Source organism: Culex pipiens, chromosome 1 (assembly GCF_016801865.2).
Source record: "Culex pipiens pallens isolate TS chromosome 1, TS_CPP_V2, whole genome shotgun sequence".
NCBI classification, from domain to species: domain Eukaryota; kingdom Metazoa; phylum Arthropoda; class Insecta; order Diptera; family Culicidae; genus Culex; species Culex pipiens.
The window spans coordinates 98,622,108-98,642,746 of NC_068937.1; the positions used below are offsets into that span (position 1 = coordinate 98,622,108).

Below are 20,639 nucleotides of genomic sequence, written 5' to 3' on the forward strand. Positions count from 1 at the left end.
CAAAATGTGCCCTTGGTTGCCCAGTAATGGATGGTATAATACCATGAAATCATACCAAAGTCTTTTATGTAGAAGGGCACAACAATACCAAACCATGTTATTCCAAGGGTAAAATAATATCTCAAAATGAAACCATTTCAATACCAAGTTGAGGTCTTCTGGATTTTTGAACATTGCTTGTATACCAAAACTTGGTATTGCCATGGTTTTAATTTTAGGTATTCCCGCGCCCTTGGAAAATCATTTTTTGGTAATCCTGTGGTCTTCTACATACATGATTTTGGTATGATTTCATGGTATTTTACCATCTATTACTGGGCAACCAAGAGCACATTTTGGTCGCTGATATTTGCACAAGTAGGTAATACCAAAATTTGGTATTTTCATACCATTTTTAGTGCAGCAGTTGCAGTTAGTAAAAAAACGGAAATGATCCATATGCAACAGCCAAATCTACTCACCTGATGATTCCATGTTGTTCTTAGTGATATTCTTCACCACACCGAATGCATTTGTCATTGATGAACGGCCTGTGCTTGAAGTTCTTGAAGCTTCTGAAAAATAACAAGATTGAAAAATAAGTGTTATTAAAATGAAACTGGATTGAAATTCACCAAAATTCAATAATCTTTCGATTGACTCGTTTTTCAAAGTATTTGGTTAGAAATTTCAACAATTTAAAAAAAAATCGTAATGGGTATATCAAAAAATGTTGCAACCAGCTTTAACATTTTTTTTTTCAAAAAAAAAAATATTATTTTGTCCAAATTGGTAAAAAAAATCCCATAGTTTCAGAGAAAATTGATGAAACCTTTCAATACCAAAATAATACCAAAACATGCCATCCTGACTTAGAAAATTTTCCACAATTTCAAGTCATTTCTGTAGGGGGTATATCAAAATTTTTTGAAATCAAGTTTGAAATTTTCGGTTTTCAATGAAAGCATTCGCTTTGAGACATCATTTTAGCGCAAAATTAATTATTTTGTCAAAATTGGACAAAATTTTCCCATAGTTTCAGAGGAATTTGATAAAACACTTTAATACCAAAATAATACCAAAATGTGCCATCCTGACTTAGAAAATTTTCCACAATTTCAAGTCATTTCTGTAAGGGGTATATCAAAAATGTTTAAAATCAAGTTTGAAATTTCCGGTTTTAAATTAAAGCATTCGCTTTGAGACATCATTTTAGCGCAAAATTAATTATTTTGTCAAAATTGGACAAAATTTTCCCATAGTTTCAGAGGAATTTGATAAAACACTTTAATACCAAAATAATACCAAAATGTGCCATCCTGACTTGGAAAATTTTCCACAATTTCAAGTCATTTCTGTAAGGGGTATATCAAAAATGTTTAAAATCAAGTTTGAAATTTCCGGTTTTAAATTAAAGCATTCGCTTTGAGACATCATTTTAGCGCAAAATTAATTATTTTGTCAAAATTGGACAAAATTTTCCCATAGTTTCAGAGGAATTTGATAAAACACTTTAATACCAAAATAATACCAAAATGTGCCATCCTGACTTAGAAAATTTTCCACAATTTCAAGTCATTTCTGTAAGGGGTATATCAAAATGTTTAAAATCAAGTTTGAAATTTCCGGTTTTAAATTAAAGCATTCGCTTTGAGACATCATTTTAGCGCAAAATTAATTATTTTGTCAAAATTGGACAAAATTTTCCCATAGTTTCAGAGGAATTTGATAAAATACAGTAATACTGCAGCGACCTCAAATTTAAATCATTAAATTTGTCCATTTTTCGAACCTCACCACAGTTCTGACCATGCGCGCTTACGCAAGCATAAATAATTTTACCCGTCGACTCGCGTTGCGCGACAAATAATTAAGCTTATGTACAGGTGTGGATCATGAGTCATCCTCACCTGAAAAGCCCTTTATTAAATTTCGCCAATTGTTAGGCAATCAAAAAAATGGTTAAGCTTTCAATTATGAATGTGCGATGTTTTTCCACAGGGGAAATTGAGGGTGTGGCTTAACCAAATTCATTGGCATGTTCGTTCAATGGAGAATTCGACCTTCTCATTATTGACCAACATTTTTGAGAATGTTTTAGGAACATAATTTTGATATTCCAATAACATAATTTAAAGTTTCACGACAATGGTTCGAACCCATGACTTCCGATTTTGAGGTGTACTCACTACACCATACGGAAAGTCATGAAGAATTGCAGAGGTCTGCATAATTTAATTCATGAGGTTCATCGATGCTTCTCATCGAAACGGACCACTTTTAGTAGAACAAAATTTAGTAGAGTTTTCGGGGACTGACTATAAAAACCCCAAAATTCTTGAGGAGGGGAGTTAGTTCCAGTTAGTTCCAGTCAGTTCCAGCCAGTTCAAGCCCAGTCCAGTTCCAGATCCTGAAGAAGCCCCAGACCAGCCGGACCCGCCAGCAGCCACCAGTAGCAGAGGCCCCAGTCCAGCCGGACTTAGCGGTGGAGGCCGCAGTCCGCCGGGACTTAGCCGCTGTGAAGAGTCCGCCGGGACTTAGCCGCCGTGAAGAGTCCACCCGGGACTTAGGAGTTCGGGTCTGGCATGGTTCGGCGAAGAGGTCTGGAGGACAAGTCTGGCTTCAACGTAGAGAATTGGCTCGACGAAGGTCTTAATGAAATTAGCAACAAATAGTTGAGTGATGTGATCGTGTGCGTAAAAGTTAAGAGTGTTACCGCAAAAATGTAATCTTTAAAAAGTGTAATATACAAATAAGTGGAGTTTACTGATCTGTTTTGACTATACAAGTAAATATCACAAAAATCCTGAAAGCCTAAACCGCTCGGGCCGTTCAGGTGGTGACTAGCGGAAAGCAACGCTGTGTGTGTTTGGACACGCCATTTTGATTGGACAAAACCGAGAGTTGAAAATGTGACTATGTGTGAAAGTTAATGAACAAAATGATGTCGCGAAGTAACAAACAGTTAAAATAGTGTAAAAATAAAAAAAACGTTAAATTGAAGAAAATGTTATGTGAGGAGTTCTAAGATGGAAGCAAATGTGCAGCATTACGAGATGGAACCAAAACGGGCTCGACCAATGGCAGAAGCATCGAAAATTTCAAAACCGGTGTATCGGACCGAGTGTCCGAGCGGGATAACTGTGATATTATGCACTGGAAAGATAACACTTGCACATTGATTTTAACTGCTTTTATTTATTACATTGACACGAGTACTGACTGACACAAGCACAAGCACAAACCCAAGCACAAGACTATTGGCTGCACAACTGACAACAGAGCACAAGCATAAGGAACACTGACTAATGACTGCACAATACAAAAAGACAACCCCGACTGAACAAGCTCAGGCCGTTAAATACTAAGATCACTGAACTGTGGATCTACCAGTGCCCTAGGTCGTGGTCGAAAAATGTTATACAAAACATCAGGTGTCAAGCGTTACCGCTACCTGAATGTTTTGTATAACACACCGCGTGTGCTAGACCATTTACCGTTGTCGTGAACTTGACATTGTTCATGACAAACAATAACTGTAGTCTATGTATAGTAGGTAAGCGACTTAGGGTCGCTACATCTCCCCTTCCTTAACAGCTTGAAATTAATCTTGAAGAGATTGATTTCAAGTAGATAGTTGTAGGTTTTTGGTAAAATATTATAATTTTTCCTAACTTTACGTTGGTCCTTGCTACCTCAGGGATGTCTTCTTGGATGTCTTCCGTCTCGCGATATGACTCTGGGGTGTCTTCGGGGATAATCACGGTTGTCCTGGCTGCTTCGATGATGTACGTCTGGGCTGTGTTGACGATATTGACTCTGTTGTTCCAACCGTTGACTTTTCGCTGTTAAGTGTTCAATCTGTTGTTGATGCCATCTCTTGTTAAACTTTTCGTATCTCGTTGGCTTGATACGGTATGATTGAACTTCCATTAGTCCGTTTGATCAATTCTGTCAAGGCAAACACTGCCAAAAATCTGGTTCAGGCAACCATTGCCAAAATTAAATGCAGTCTAAGTTCATTGCTTAGCCGCTAATAACACTCCGGTTATTAATGAATAAGGCGCAATCTAGGAGCATCATCTCCCAGTCGCCGTCGTTTAAATCGTATGTTGATACCGTATATATTTGTCTTTCCAACGAGATTCCATCGATCTCTCATCTTGCCATTCTCCTTGCCACAGTTTAGACCATCAGCTTCGTCAACATCAATAGAACACCATACAACATTGAGTAACATTGAAGATCACCAATTTTCAACATCTGGAGTAACGCCAAGGACCCTTCGTTGTCCTATCTTGAAGACCCCAGCGTCATTGATTGCGGATGTTGAAGTTTGAAGTTACCTCTGCATCCTAGCAGAAAGGATTCCGCTCTCTGAGGACTGGCTCAAAATTCTAAACCCTAAGTTTTTGTTTTGTTTTTATACTTTGAATTGCTAAGCTGCATTTTTTTTAATTTGCAGAAGTTTTTTTTTGAATATAATGATTATTTAAATATAATGATTATCTCTACGAATTGGCTAAGCCCCATATTTTATTTGCTAGGCGGCATTTAATTTTGATTGACTCTCAATTTGTTTTTTTTTTTAATATTTTATAAACAAAATGATTGGTTATTTTCAAACCATACTTATATTATTTTTTTCAATCATTTTATTTATCGCTCTTCTCACAGACCTCTTACATTCATCTTGCATGCATACAGGTTTAAATTGAATGATATTAAATTTTGGTGAATAGAATAGTCCGAATCATTTATTGGCATCATTCAATTTATATACTTACATAAATGATCCGACCGATCATTCCCCCTATGACCCCGAAAAGTTGGTAGTAGGTGTGCTGAAAAGAAAAGTCTCAAGCAAAGGGAAAATCTTGCATGCAAGCATATTAGTATAAAATGCAATGTTTTTTTATATTATTATTATTTTTTTAACATGATAAAACTCAAATTCTTCTTAAAAGTACTAAACGAATTTACATCGTAATCGTTTTCATTGACAGCGTACACATTATTAGCGTGTGTGTCATCAAGTAAAAATATACTTTGAAGAGCATTTTGCAAACTTTTTTTTAGTAAAGGATTAAACCTAATGATGAAACCATCGATAGGCAAATCTTTAAAGGCATATTTCATTATGCGGGTGAGTTACCACAATACAGATTAATTTTTTAAAATCCATATTGTGAACGTGATAATAAGAGTCCACATTCATGAATAAAGTTATGAAGAGCACTGCGCTTGAGCGACCATTATGTTTAATCAATCACTTCATTTTAAAATAAAATATCCTTTTCATTTCAATTTTCATTCGACATTTTTCGATAATGTGTCCAGTCCAAATTATCAAAAACATATTTAGCTTCCTTTCATACGAAATCTTTTGAAATCTTCAAGCTTTTGTGAGGATTGCAATACATTTTGACAATTTAAACTTAAAGGTTTAATTTCTTCAATTGAATTTGAGTTCTCTTTTCTATCACCATAACTCAATGATGATATCGACCGAGAGTTGCATTTATCTGTATGATATTGTTTTATTTTTTTAAACGTTCTGACTTGTTCCAAGGCAATCGGGTTCGTTGATTCAACCCCTGCAATATCACTTTCTATGATCTCATTGGCATCTTTTGGATAAAATTGACTTTCATAAGCGGTATCTTTTATAGGATCAAATTCCAATACAACAACTTGTTCTTGATGAACTCCATTTTGAATTTCCTCAGACTTTTTCTGATTAAATATCCAATGAGGAATAATTATGTTTGAATCGTTAGTCTCAGCATAAATCTTTGTTAAATCATAAATAATTTCTTTGTCATCTGATTTATTATATTCTTCTTTAAAATAATCAGACGTAGTTGCAACATCATCATTTATTTCATTTATTTGGGTCAACTGATCTAACTCTTCATTCAAAACTTGAACTTCGATTTCACTGTGTGTAGTTGATTCAACCGCAGTATTTTCTTCAAATAAATTGTCACCTTTCCATGCCGCAGTAGCTAACACAATACTCAAATTTTCACTATTTTCAGCAAGTTCGATGTGCTCATCGTAATTTGAATTTGAAATATCTATTACATTTTTAGACTCATAGTTTTGATTAAAATCTTCAAAACTATGCACTAGTTCTGACTCTTCTGTTACAAAAACTGAACAATTATCTGAATAATTTAGTAAATTATTCTGATTGTCCATTTGTTGTTGACTGAAATTAGCATTTCTGTTATCAAACCAGTCTGAACCATTAGTCTGGTTATTAAAATTGCTATCATTAAAATTTTGAGACTGGTTTCTGTCTTGCCAGTGTGGGCGATTTTCAAAATTTTGAAATTTGTTGTTTTTCCTCCCATGATAAAATGATCTACTGTTTGAGTTTGAATTAGAGCTATAGTTATAATGGCGTTTGTTAAATGATGTACATTCACCGTTAAAATCATCTGAGTGATAACGAATTGCATCATCGTAATTGTCATTTGTATAATTTTGTTTCATTGCTGAACTGGTATTAATTGCTTCAATATATCTGCACTTTTTGACTAATTCTGCAACTAAGTCTTCATAATCATCAGCTTGGATATTTGCTGCAAGTTTCACAACATTGTAATCTCTCAAACCTGAGATAAAATTTGATTTAAATTGTCTATTTGCATAGACGTTATTCCCAAGCTTTTTAATAGAAGCATGAATTTTGTCAGCCCTCTCTTTATAATCTTCAAAAGATTCATGATACAATTGCTTTAAACTATAAACTTGCATGATAATCTGCTCAATACTTAATTTTTCTTCAAAGGCATTTTTCAAAGCTAGTTTGGTTTCATTCCAAGTTTCTTTAATTATATTGTCAGCTTTATCCAGCGCTCTCCCATGAAACTTCATGCGAACTACTACAAGTAATTGATGTTCCCAATTAACGTTGACATTATTTTCATTGCCTTGTGCAAAAAGATCTATAAATGCAATAAAATTTTGTAGATGGTTATGAGATCCATCAAATTTTGGAATGCAAATTACTGCCTCTTTCAGATCAAACACCATTTTGTTATTTTAAAATATTAAATTGAAATTTATAAGTGATGCATAACAATGAACATTTTACTCAAACACTTTTACTTAACGAAATAGCATTGAAGTACTAACTTCTCCATCAAATCATCAAACACTATTACTTTTTTCACAAAAATCAGAACTTAAAACTAAAAGGTACTCACCATGTTATCAGTTGAATGATGATCATCCTCTCGTGGTGGCCTGCCTCGCTTACGGATGAAATCGTCAAAGTCGTCGAAACAGCAACACACAAAATCGGGCAAAACGGCCACAAACAACACTTAGTTCACCCACACACTTTTGCTTCCTTGTATCTTCTAATCAAAATCGAGTGCTCTAACAATTATTACTTAAGTCAGTCAGAAATGGCGTTTTCCTTTTTCCTAGCGGTTAGTTTCCGCTGTCACCAGATGTGTCGGACCGAGTGTCCGAGCGGGATAACTGTGATATTATGCACTGGAAAGATAACACTTGCACATTGATTTTAACTGCTTTTATTTATTACATTGACACGAGTACTGACTGACACAAGCACAAGCACAAACCCAAGCACAAGACTATTAGCTGCACAACTGATAACAGAGCACAAGCATAAGGAACACTGACTAATGACTGCACAATACAAAAAGACAACCCCGACTGAACAAGCTCAGGCCGTTAAATACTAAGATCACTGAACTGTGGATCTACCAGTGCCCTAGGTCGTGGTCGAAAAATGTTATACAAAACATCAGGTGTCAAGCGTTACCGCTACCTGAATGTTTTGTATAACACACCGCGTGTGCTAGACCATTTACCGTTGTCGTGAACTTGACATTGTTCATGACAAACAATAACTGTAGTCTATGTATAGTAGGTAAGCGACTTAGGGTCGCTACACCGGCCAACGATGGACAACACTAGGGACTCAACAATGACGAGATCATCTGGATCAACTGGAGACGAAAATCAGCCACATCGGACACCCAAGAAGACGACCATGGAAATCTGGCAGTTTATGGTGAGTAAACAAAAGTTATACCGAAATTTGATGTAAATAGTTAAAAACACGCTTAAAAGGGTGCACAGCAACCAAGGAAGTTGTTGTCTTCTTATGCCAAAATTGACAAACTTACGGACCCAATCCTGCACAAATCTGATTGTAAAAACAGGCTAATTTTGTTGTAAATCACTTAGTAGACAGTACTTTAGGGGATGAATAAAACATTATATCGATAGTTCCCGTAGTTTCGAAAATACTAAAATATCTGTAACAAAAATCTTGGTGCAAAAGCTCTTGTTGATGTGCACCGTTAAAGATGGCGAATTTGGAGATGACGGATTTAATCCAGCTTATTCCAGAATTTGATGGGTCATTAGACTCACTGGAGCAATTTTTAATATTAATAGATTATTATGCTGATCAAATTCCTGAAGGCGAAGATCAGAGTAAATTTTTAAATATTGTTTTTATGAAACTAAAATTTAAAGCAGCAGCACGTATTAACCGAATTTATGCAAGCACTTGGGAAGAAACCAAGGCAAATTTAATTAGAGAGTTTGGTATCAAAACTACTTTTGGTAGTATAATTGAACAAATTGAAACTCTGAAACAAGGACGTGATGAATCTTTTAAATCATATGCAGGAAGAGTTCTTGACATAAAATACGAAATCATAAAAATTGATCAAAGTTACAACGAAAATTCATTTACAACTTATTGCTTAAAAAGCCACTTTATAGTTGGAATTATAAATAATGAAATCAAAGCAATTGCCACTAATAACCGTCATATGAAGTTGGAAAATTTGCTAGAATTTTTAGAAAATGAACGAATTGACAGAGAGTCTTTAAGAACTCTCGAACAAAGGTTACTTGCTAGTACTGAAAATTCAAACCTTAATTTTGACAGAAAATTCAGAAATTTCAGGAACAATAAAAATAAAAAAATTTATCAAAGAAATAATTATCAAGCTAAAAAAATTTATGAATGTTATAAAACGAATACTGCAAAGAGCACTTTAAAACGAACTTATACAAATAGTCGACGCAATAAAAATCAAATTCCAAATAATTTTAAACTGCAATTTAACGAATACATTCCACCACATGAAACATTAAAAATCAATTTCAATAATGATTCAATATTTTATGCAAATATTGCTACCTTGGCAAATCCAACAAAATTTCACAAATTTATAATTGACTCCGCATCATGTTACAATTTTGTAAGATGGGATGTGGTTAGTAATATGCGTTTAACTAACATTGATTTCAACGATAGAATTTCCATCAGAGGAGTTCATGGAATAGCAGAAGATACAGTAGGATCTGTAAATATGATTTTATTGATAGGAAATTCAAAATACGAGGAAAAGTTTTACATTTTGAAGCATTTTGCTGATGTTGCAATTCTTGGAGCACATTTTCTAAAGAAATACACCTTATATATTAGTCAAAGTTTCGACAACATAGTTTTACGAACGCCTGACACAAATAATATGCAATATAATAATCATGAAATGACCAATTTATTTAGAATCAATGACATTGAAAATATAAACAAAGTAAATATGACAGGTATTGGAGCAAATAGTTATGACAATTTTAATACAAATTATGATAAAAATAATGAAAATAATTATGATTATGACAATGGCCGTAATGGCAGAATTCAACCATGCATTGAAGATTATTATGACGATCAAATTGAAATTGATGATGATAACCAAGATTACCAAAAAGAGATGAATTTAGAAAATGATCGGGATTATGATGTGATTGAAAACATGAAGCATGAAAAACTTACAGGCAACGACAGAATGAGAAAAATTTATGAATTGGTTAAAACAGACCACTTGAAAGGTGATATCAATCAAGAAATTAATAATATTTTGCATGATTTTAATGAAATATTTTATTTAGAAGGTGACGAGTTGACTTATACCAATTTAACCATGCACGATATAGAGACAACAACTGAAATTCCAATTAACAAAAGACAATATAGATTTCCTGAAGCCACCAAGAAACACGTAGAAGAACAAGTGGAAGAAATGCTAAAATTAGGGATAATACGCCCAAGTAAAAGTCCGTGGAATGCACCGGTATTATGCATCCCAAAGAAAGACTTAGACGCCGAAGGCAATAAACGCTACAGAATTGTAGTGGATTTTCGAGACCTAAATACAATTACTAAACCATTTGTGTATCCTATACCGCTTATTAGCGAAATTTTGGACAGTATTGGAGAAGCTCGATATTTCTCAACTATTGACTTGAAATCAGGATTTTATCAAATCCCAATCAACCCAAAGGATGCTGCGAAAACCGCTTTTTCAACGTTTTTAGGACATTATGAATTTTTAAGAATGCCAATGGGACTGAAAAATAGTCCATCAACATTTCAAAAATTTACATTCACACTTATTTATGAAATACAACCAGTTAATGCGTTTGTATATTTGGATGATATTATTGTATTCGGTAGAACTATCGAAGAACACAATGAAAATTTATATAAAGTTTTGAATGCATTACATGAACATGAAATTTAAAAGTTGAACCATCAAAATGTAAAATTTTACACAAAGAAGTCAGATATTTAGGTCATATTATTAGTGAAGAAGGGATTCGACCAACTAGTGAAAATATTGATACAATCAAAAACATGAAAAGGCCGCAGACGATTAAAAATGTGAGATCATTTTTGGGAACTGTTAATTTTTATGGAAAATTTATTCCAAACATTGCAGATAAACGTAAGCCACTTAATGCATTATTAAAGAAAAATGTGAAATTTATTTGGACAGAAGAATGTGAAAATGCTTTTGAAGAATTAAAGAACTATTTAATTTCAGAACCAGTTTTAGTTAGACCGAACTACAATGACAAATTTGTTTTGACAACTGATGCTAGCGATTATGCTATCGGAGCAGTTCTTACTAATGAGAAGTCAAATGATCACCCCATCGCTTACGCAAGTCGTGCGCTTATCGGGGCTGAAAGAAACTATTTTACTATTGAGAAGGAACTACTTGCTATTGTTTGGGCAGTAGACCACTTCAAACATTTTATTTATAACCAAGATTTTATCGTTTACACAGATCATAGGCCGTTGGTAGCTCTATGGCATTTGAAGGAAACTTCACCAACGTTGACAAAGCTTCGTTTGAAAATCCAAGGCATTGGATGTGAAATTCGTTACAAGCAAGGAAAGGAAAATGTGGTTGCAGATTTTCTCTCACGTTTAAATAATGATGAAGATCATGCAGATGATAAACAAGCATCAAAATTAGTAGCAATTACAACTCGTCAACAAGCAAAACAAAATAGACAAAATATTTCAGATAATCAAAACACAACAAATACTTCAAACAGACAGAATTTATCTAGAAACAACACTAATTGGAATAATAATATGAATGGACTTCAACAAATTGACATAAATTTAGATAATGACGATGATAGCAACGATAAAACATTTACCTACAAGGATTTCCAAGATACAGATATCGATTTTACCGTTTTAAAATTTTCTAAAAATATTATACCATTTGAACAAGCCGAAGCTACATTTATGATATTAAACAGTGTTACGGTACACAAAGAATTGAGTAAATACATTGACCTTCCACATGGTATTAAGGATTACACCAATGAAAATATATTTGTATTCCCGCAAAAGAAAATTTGGGGTTTAATTTTGAATGGAACATATCGTTCAGCAGTTAAAAATGAAGAATTTTTCGATGGTTTATTTAAAAGCTTTAAAGATTATCCTGATTTTGCTAAAGATGCATCAGTTATACAAATTATTTCTCATAGAATATTTAAAACAGAGTTGGAACTAAACTTATTACGATTTTTTGCAATGAAACTTTCAAAGTCATTTACACTATATGCAACAGAAAATGAACGAATTTATGTAAAGCCAGAAGACAGAGATCAAGTGCTTAAAGATTTTCACGACGCACCGTTGGGTGGTCATGTCGGAGGTAAACGAATGATTAAAAGAATGAGTCCTCTTTTTACATGGGAAAATATGCGAAGAGATGTTTTGAATTATGTAAAGCAATGTGATTCCTGTCAAAAGAATAAAATATGGCCAGCAAATAAGATGCCAATGAAAATTACGACAACATCGTATGAACCCTTTGATAAAATTTATATGGATGTGGTTATGTTACCAATTTCTAATAATGGAAACAATTGTGGTCTTGTGATACAAGATGATTTGACAAGATTTTTGATTGTAGCTCCCATGGAAAACCAAGAAAGTACTACTGTTGCTAGAACTTTTGTCGAAAACTTTGTTTGTAAATTTGGTGCTCCTAAAGAAGTTGTAACCGATCGAGGTACAAACTTTGTAAGCAAATTATTGCAACATACATGCAAAATATTACACATTAAAAAGATCGTTACAAGTGCATATCATCCTCAAGCTAATTTAGTTGAGAGATCAAATAGAGAGTTAAAAATTTATTTACGAAATTTTATTGGCAAAGATCCACAATGTTGGGATGAATTAATACCATATTTTATGTTTGAATACAACACTACAGAAAATTCATCAACTGGATATTCTCCCTATGAACTTTTGTATGGAAAAAAAGCTACTATACCAAGCACAATTTATAAAATCAATGATTCAGATTTAAATTATGACGACTATATTTGTTCAATGAAAGATATATTCAAGGAGGCTCATGAAACTGCTAGAAACAACTTAATATTGTCAAAAGAAAAAAGAAAGGAAATTTATGACAAAAAGACAAATGATTGGGTACCAATGTGGGGAGATAGAGTTTTGGTACAAATGGTACAAACAGGAATTGGTCAAAAGTTACAAAATAAGTGGCGAGGCCCTTATGATATCGTTAAGTTCAACAGCGATCAAACGACCACTATTAAAAATGGAAACAAATTTGAAGATGTACATAATAATAGACTAAGAAAATATAATGATTAACATATCACTAAATGATAGTTCAGAATGTACCCGTATTAAAATACATTCAACATGTTTTTAACAATATACAATTAACATAATTTAAAATTAAATGCTCCAATACAAGACAAATATTTTGAAGTGACAATTACAGTACCATTAAAATAAAGTAAAAAAATAAGCGATTTATGCAATGTATGACATAGTATCATAAATGATCAATATCTAAAGACTGCAATGAATGAAAATATTTATTTTAACACACGGGATTATTTATGTACATTAAAAAAAAATAATAATAATAATAAACTTATTGAACTGATATGATTGATGAATTAGAAAAAAAAACGATTGTTATCAAGAGAACTAAATGAATCAAACAAATGTGTTATAAATACCGATTTTTTATACAGAAAAATAAACATGAAAAAAGAATATATGATTGATTTGATATGATAAATGAATTAATGTTGAGTTAAACAAAATATGAATAATCATAAAAAAAAAAGATGCGCAAACAAGAATGTTATGAATTGTGATGAAAGATGTTTTACAAATGATAAAATTGATGGGATTTAAACAAGAAACAGATTAAGAAAAATACCAGTACTGAGTTTATACTTTTTTTTTTTTTTGACACGTGAAGCGATTATGATCAAATATAAACATAATAATGAAGCAGTGATGAAACACGTTAAAACAATTAAGAAGCTGTTGGGTTGCAATTTTGGGAACATACTAAAATTGAGCTGAAATGGGTTAACAGGGTATTAGAAAAACAATGACGCAATTTTTAACTACAAATAAAAACAAATCAAACGGACTGAACAATAACGAAATTTCAACGACAAGCAAATGAAGATGGTGTGATTATTAAATGTTTCAAAACAACATGTATGCAAGTAAGAATGTGTGTGAGAATAATTGGACAAGGGAGGTGCACCCCAGAATGAATGTTGAATGTAAACATGTGTTTTATAATTTACTTAACAAAATATAAAGAATATATTTTCAGAATGTCATACGCTTATACGAAGGATTTACAGGAAACCATTGGAAAACAATTAAGAAGACAACAATATCAGCAAGGACGCTTGCAAAGACGAATATGGACTACAGCTCAAGAAAGGGTAAAATTTGTGAGTACATCGTGGGGAATCTAAAAAGATCGGAAAGAACGGTATAAGTTCCGATCTAGGGATACATAAACTGATAAAGCAACGCCAAAGGGATTAAAAAGTAGACAATTGTACTCTATGGGGAGAGTTTTATGTCGAATAAAGCTTCAAACAGTTGTAATCCATGGGGGGATTCAATATGTTAAAAACATTTCAAAACATTTGCACTTTACGGGGATAGTCAAATGAAAATTAAAGGGAATGGATAAATAACGCTTCAAGGGAAAATCAAGGGATAAAATAATGCTTCAAGGGAAAAACACCTTTAAACTGATAAAATTCAGAGGAAAAAAATCAGATCGTTATCATTAGAATGATAATTGAACCAACTAATTATCTTGCAAATTCAGCATTTATTGCGAATTGCTCAAATAAACAAATTAATTTAATGGGTTTGACAAATTTGAAAACACAAAGTGATGTACAGATTTCATAAAAAGTTGGAAGAACAGAATGGATATTTTAACATACGCAGTATTGCAATGACAAGATGATAGGATGTATAGATCAATGAAAAACTTTATAGAGTAATTTTTTTTTATTCAGGTATAAAAATAATAGTCAATTAGAACTGATTTCTTTTTGTATTAAAAATAATAGAACTGATTTCATATAAAAATATCAACAAGATTTATAAAATTGTAAGTAAATTTTAATTTCAATTTTGCACATAAATTAAATGATAGATTCCTGAAAATTATAAAATAGTATTCATGCGAAGAAAACAAGTAAGAAATTTGTGTGGGAGAAACAAAACTAAAAAACTGAAGTATGGCAGAGACACAAGGATGATCGACGCGTTCGTATGCTGAGAAGTTCTACGCGTTCGTATGCAGAAGTTTGTGATGGCAAGATGGTGAGTGGCAAAGTCATGCGGGAGGTTGGACAGGTAACGGTGTTGATGTTGTTGTAAATGGTCATATCAATAAGGATCAAGTCGAATTAAATCGCATTTTTTGTAACGAGACATTCACGTAAAACAAATTACTAAATCGAAATGTGGAATTAAGCGAAGTAAAGATGATTGAAACATCAATTATGGAACAAAAATGCAAGTTGAGATCATACTGCACGTCTGAAACTATTGAAAAGGAGAAGATCATGATAACATCATCCGATGTCATTAATTTACAAAAGCCAAAGTTGCAAATTAAACGAAAAGACAATTTTGGACAAACAACATTTCCTAAACATTTGAAAAAAGAATTACATCAACCGATGTCAATAATTTGAGATTGTCAAAGATACAAAGCAACTGGAAAAGTCAATTTTGGACAAAAAAATACTGGATTTACGAACAATTCACAATACTCAGCAAGTGAGAAGTCAATGCACTCTCAAAATTGACCACAGTCAACTCACAGTTGAGTTATGAAGCATAATTCATGATGGAAACGACAATTGCACTAATCGACGAAATTCAACACCTTAGCCTCGAAAACTGACCAAATGACCAAGTCACTGCGGAATGAATAGCCTCACGATAAAGACGATTTTTAATGGAAGACGACAACGATAACAACCAGCCGATCAACACAGTTCTACAACAGATTTTGCTTACAGTGGGAAAAATACAATGATTTTTTTTTTTAGGAGATATAATGAAAATTAATTTCAAATGCAAGTTTATTTAAATCAGTTTCAACGAAAATATTTTTACAAGAGAAGTTCAAAATAGTAGTTCAAGTAATTTAACAGGACAGAAGATCAAAAAAGTAATGCAAATAATTTTTACAGGAGAAAAATCAAAAGAACAATTATATTATAAAGCAATTTACAAGAAAGCACAAGAAGAACAAATTGTAAACCGCACGATCACTACACCCGACAATATTCTTTCCATAGATGATCATTTCTTTCAGACGATCATCTAGCTGATAAGTGTGGGGGAGATTAACCGACCCAATGTTTTTTTAAATCAGTTTTTTATAGCCAGCCTTTTATATCTTTTTATGAATTCTTGCAAAGTAATTTTTACACAATTTAAATTATTGACTTTGGGAATATTATTTCAACCTACAAATAACTTTCGATAGATGTTCTTAATGCTTTTCAAGAATACAAACATCTAGCTGGTAAGTGTGGGGGAATGCAGCGACCTCAAATTTAAATCATTAAATTTGTCCATTTTTCGAACCTCACCACAGTTCTGACCATGCGCGCTTACGCAAGCATAAATAATTTTACCCGTCGACTCGCGTTGCGCGACAAATAATTAAGCTTATGTACAGGTGTGGATCATGAGTCATCCTCACCTGAAAAGCCCTTTATTAAATTTCGCCAATTGTTAGGCAATCAAAAAAATGGTTAAGCTTTCAATTATGAATGTGCGATGTTTTTCCACAGGGGAAATTGAGGGTGTGGCTTAACCAAATTCATTGGCATGTTCGTTCAATGGAGAATTCGACCTTCTCATTATTGACCAACATTTTTGAGAATGTTTTAGGAACATAATTTTGATATTCCAATAACATAATTTAAAGTTTCACGACAATGGTTCGAACCCATGACTTCCGATTTTGAGGTGTACTCACTACACCATACGGAAAGTCATGAAGAATTGCAGAGGTCTGCATAATTTAATTCATGAGGTTCATCGATGCTTCTCATCGAAACGGACCACTTTTAGTAGAACAAAATTTAGTAGAGTTTTCGGGGACTGACTATAAAAACCCCAAAATTCTTGAGGAGGGGAGTTAGTTCCAGTTAGTTCCAGTCAGTTCCAGCCAGTTCAAGCCCAGTCCAGTTCCAGATCCTGAAGAAGCCCCAGACCAGCCGAACCCGCCAGCAGCCACCAGTAGCAGAGGCCCCAGTCCAGCCGGACTTAGCGGTGGAGGCCGCAGTCCGCCGGGACTTAGCCGCTGTGAAGAGTCCGCCGGGACTTAGCCGCCGTGAAGAGTCCACCCGGGACTTAGGAGTTCGGGTCTGGCATGGTTCGGCGAAGAGGTCTGGAGGACAAGTCTGGCTTCAACGTAGAGAATTGGCTCGACGAAGGTCTTAATGAAATTAGCAACAAATAGTTGAGTGATGTGATCGTGTGCGTAAAAGTTAAGAGTGTTACCGCAAAAATGTAATCTTTAAAAAGTGTAATATACAAATAAGTGGAGTTTACTGATCTGTTTTGACTCTACAAGTAAATATCACAAAAATCCTGAAAGCCTAAACCGCTCGGGCCGTTCAATACCAAAAGAATACCAAAATGTGGTGTTCGACCATTGACAAATTCTGCAATTTTGCAATATCAAAACAATACCTTAAATTGGTATGATACCACATTTTGCTCTTGCATAATCCTCAAGACAAATTTTAAAGGGTCCAGGAATACCAAAATTTGGTATTGATACCAGAGAAAGGTATTATTGCGCATTTCCCTTGTTATTTACCCATGCTCGGGATGGCTCACAAATAAAGAAAAGCGGTTCTTTTTTAAACCCTGGTCTTTTGAAAGGACCGTTCCTACATGCAATAATTTTTTAATTTGTTATAAATATAATTTATTGAATTACCAAAACAAATTGCAGTGTTAAATTTGTTTTTGAAAATTGAAAATACAATTTCAAACATTTCAATGCTTAAAATAAAATTTATTAATGCTTTAGAATGAAAAACAACAGCACTTAATAGTTTTCAAGCTTATATTTTCAGTTTCCTCCTTTTTTAAATTACAAAACTGGAGCAACACAAGAAAAGGTCAGATAAGCATTTTGACAGTTTGAACTATTTTGCTATTTCTCAGGCTTCAGGTAATTTTGTTTTTTCAAAATTAGAAATGGGAAACAAGAGCTGACCTCCCCAGCTACCATTTAACACTATGGGTTTTGTAAAATAGTTGCCTATAGCCTGGAAAATTGCAAAATAGTTGCTGCTGTCAAAATGCTTATGTGCCCTTTTCAAATGTTGCTCCAGAAAAGTTTTTTTTTTCTAAACAAAATGAAGAAACTTTTCAAGAACCCGATTACAAATTTGAGCATTTAAAATTGCTGAACTTATAAATTATTTCCAAAAGCCTGCCCGAATAAACTTCAGCGTTTATAAACTTTGTCGATCAAATCAGAATGTAGAAAAGAGTTAACAGAATAATTTGTGTAAATAAAATGTAAGCATTAGTACAATTTTGGCAGAAATAAACGCAATTTTAAAATTAATAGCAATTTCTCCAAAATCCTCGATTTAAGTTTGGATGCCATTCAATTATTCGAACGTATAGGTTCGAGTAGAAATGTTGACATAGAGACCGCCAAGACCTATGGTTTTCAAGGGCATATTCTCGTTTTTGGTTATTTTTTTCAAATTATTCATATAATACCAATGTGAAATTTCTTTAAAAATCACACCATATTTTGAAAAAGAGCGAAAGAGCCGTTCAAAAGAGCGAACGAAAATGAGCGGCTCCTCAAAAAGAGCGGTTTTGCCCACCTCTAAACATTACTTTGGCAAATTTCATTTTTAAATGATTTTGATGGTTAAAATAGACAACTTTTGAGCATTTACTCAGCATGGGCAAAAAACAGACAGCGCCAATTTAGAAAAAATCATTAATTTTGGAAAACTTCTGAAAAATATTAAAATAAAAAACTTCATTTTTAGATTTAAAATCGGACTTGAATTTAAAAAGTACTTCACAGAAACTTCACCGTTTTCGATGTAACCCTTAAGTTTAATTTTTGCTAAAATTTTGCAATGTTTCGGTTTATTCAATAGTTCTTGTCAGCCTTGATCAAGAAAAATGTTTTAGTTTTGGTTATCACTCCAATTGTACATGGGTAATTCTCCGCCAACTCACACAGCAGTTGCCCTGACCCCTCTTCGATTTGCGTGAAACTTTGTTCAAAGGGGTAATTTTTGTCCCTGATCACGAATCCGAGGTCCGTTTTTTGATATCTTGTGACGGAGGGGCGGTACGACCCCTTCCATTTTTGAACATGCGATAAAAGAGGTGTTTTTCGGTTTCGGTGAAACGGTGATGAGATAGAAAATTTGGTATCAAAGGGACTTTAATGTAAAATTAGACGTCCGATTTGATGGCGTACTCAGAATTCCGAAAAAACGTATTATTCATCGAAAAAACACTAAAAAAGTTTTAAAAACTCTGCCATTTTCTGTTACTTGACTGTAAATTTATTTGGAACATGTCATTTTAAGGGAAATTTAATGTACTTTTCAAATTTGCATTGACCCAGAAGGGTCATTTTTTCATTTAGAACAACATTTTTAATTTTAAAATTTCGTTTTTTTTCTAACTTTGCAGAATTATTTTTTAGAGTGTAACAATGTTCTACAAAATTGTACAGCAGACAATTACAAAAATTTTGATATGTAGACATGAAGGGTTTGCATAAAAACATCACGAGTTATCGCGATTTTACGAAAATAAGTTTTGAAAATGTGGGTCGTCGTTGATCATGGCCGTTCATGGTCACCCGCAACAGGCACGGACGACGAAACAAAGAAAACGCAAAAAGTAACTTATAAATATTTTTGTAATTGTCTGCATTACAACTTTGTAGAACATTGTGACACACTTAAAAATAATCCTGCAAATAGAGGGTGACGATTCTCGAGATTTTCAATTTCCCGGGAATCGAGAGTTGAATTTGGTCATTTCCCGGGAATTCCCGGGACCCGGGAGTTTTTTTTACTATGCCAATAGTGACAATAATTTAAAAGGTAAAGCAATTAATTTGTTCTTTTTTAAATGAAATTACTTACAATGTTTTCATACTTATTCTTTGAAACGTTATTTTAAGTATCCTTGTTATTTGGAGGAACTATATGTACCTTTTGATTTTTTTTCTGAATCTGCAAATACAAGATCGTATCTTGAGCTTTTTGGGACTCGAAATTTTAGTTTAACATGTTTACAAATAATACATAATTTCCCTGTATCGAGATTTTTGTAATATGATAAATAACGACTTAAACAACTTTTTTTTTCCTTTTTAATGTCAATTATAAATATTCATTGAAGAAAAATTTACAGTTATCCGGAAAACCCGAATGTTCACAATTGGCGGACATTTACTTTAAAAAGATCGCCAGAGTATTTTTCCCCGAAAATATAAACCTAGAGTTTTTTTTTCGAAAAGGTCCTATAAAAGACAATGGCTTATAGGGCCCTTTCAAAAAATCTCTAGAATTTTGACGTGAAACACAAAATGACTTATTAACACCAAAAATGGAAATTACATTGATACAGCCAAATTAACTGAGGGACTAAAAAACAGACTATGAGGATTGCTATGCTCGAGAAAAAGCTTTCCCCTTTCAGAAATAATAAAATAAAAAAAAATATTTCAAAGAAATAAGATTTTATATCTGGGATTTAACTGCTATGTATACTTTAAGTAAGGTAAATTTGTGGACCACATTTTTGGCTTCTTTCAGTTTTAATTATTGGAATTTATAATTTACACTTTCTGAATAAGAAGATTAAAGAAGAACTTGAACATCGAACATTTCACATACAATGTTCAAAACAATTTAGAATTCTCCAAATA

The 20,639-nt window shown here is 33.2% G+C and overlaps 1 protein-coding gene across 1 annotated transcript in view; it reads right to left on the reverse strand.

The window, feature by feature from the left end:
• Positions 1 to 20,639, reverse strand: part of LOC120425564 (coiled-coil domain-containing protein lobo) — a 127,390-nt gene that overhangs the window by 57,802 nt on the left and 48,949 nt on the right. The gene's annotated exons all lie outside the window — the stretch shown is intronic.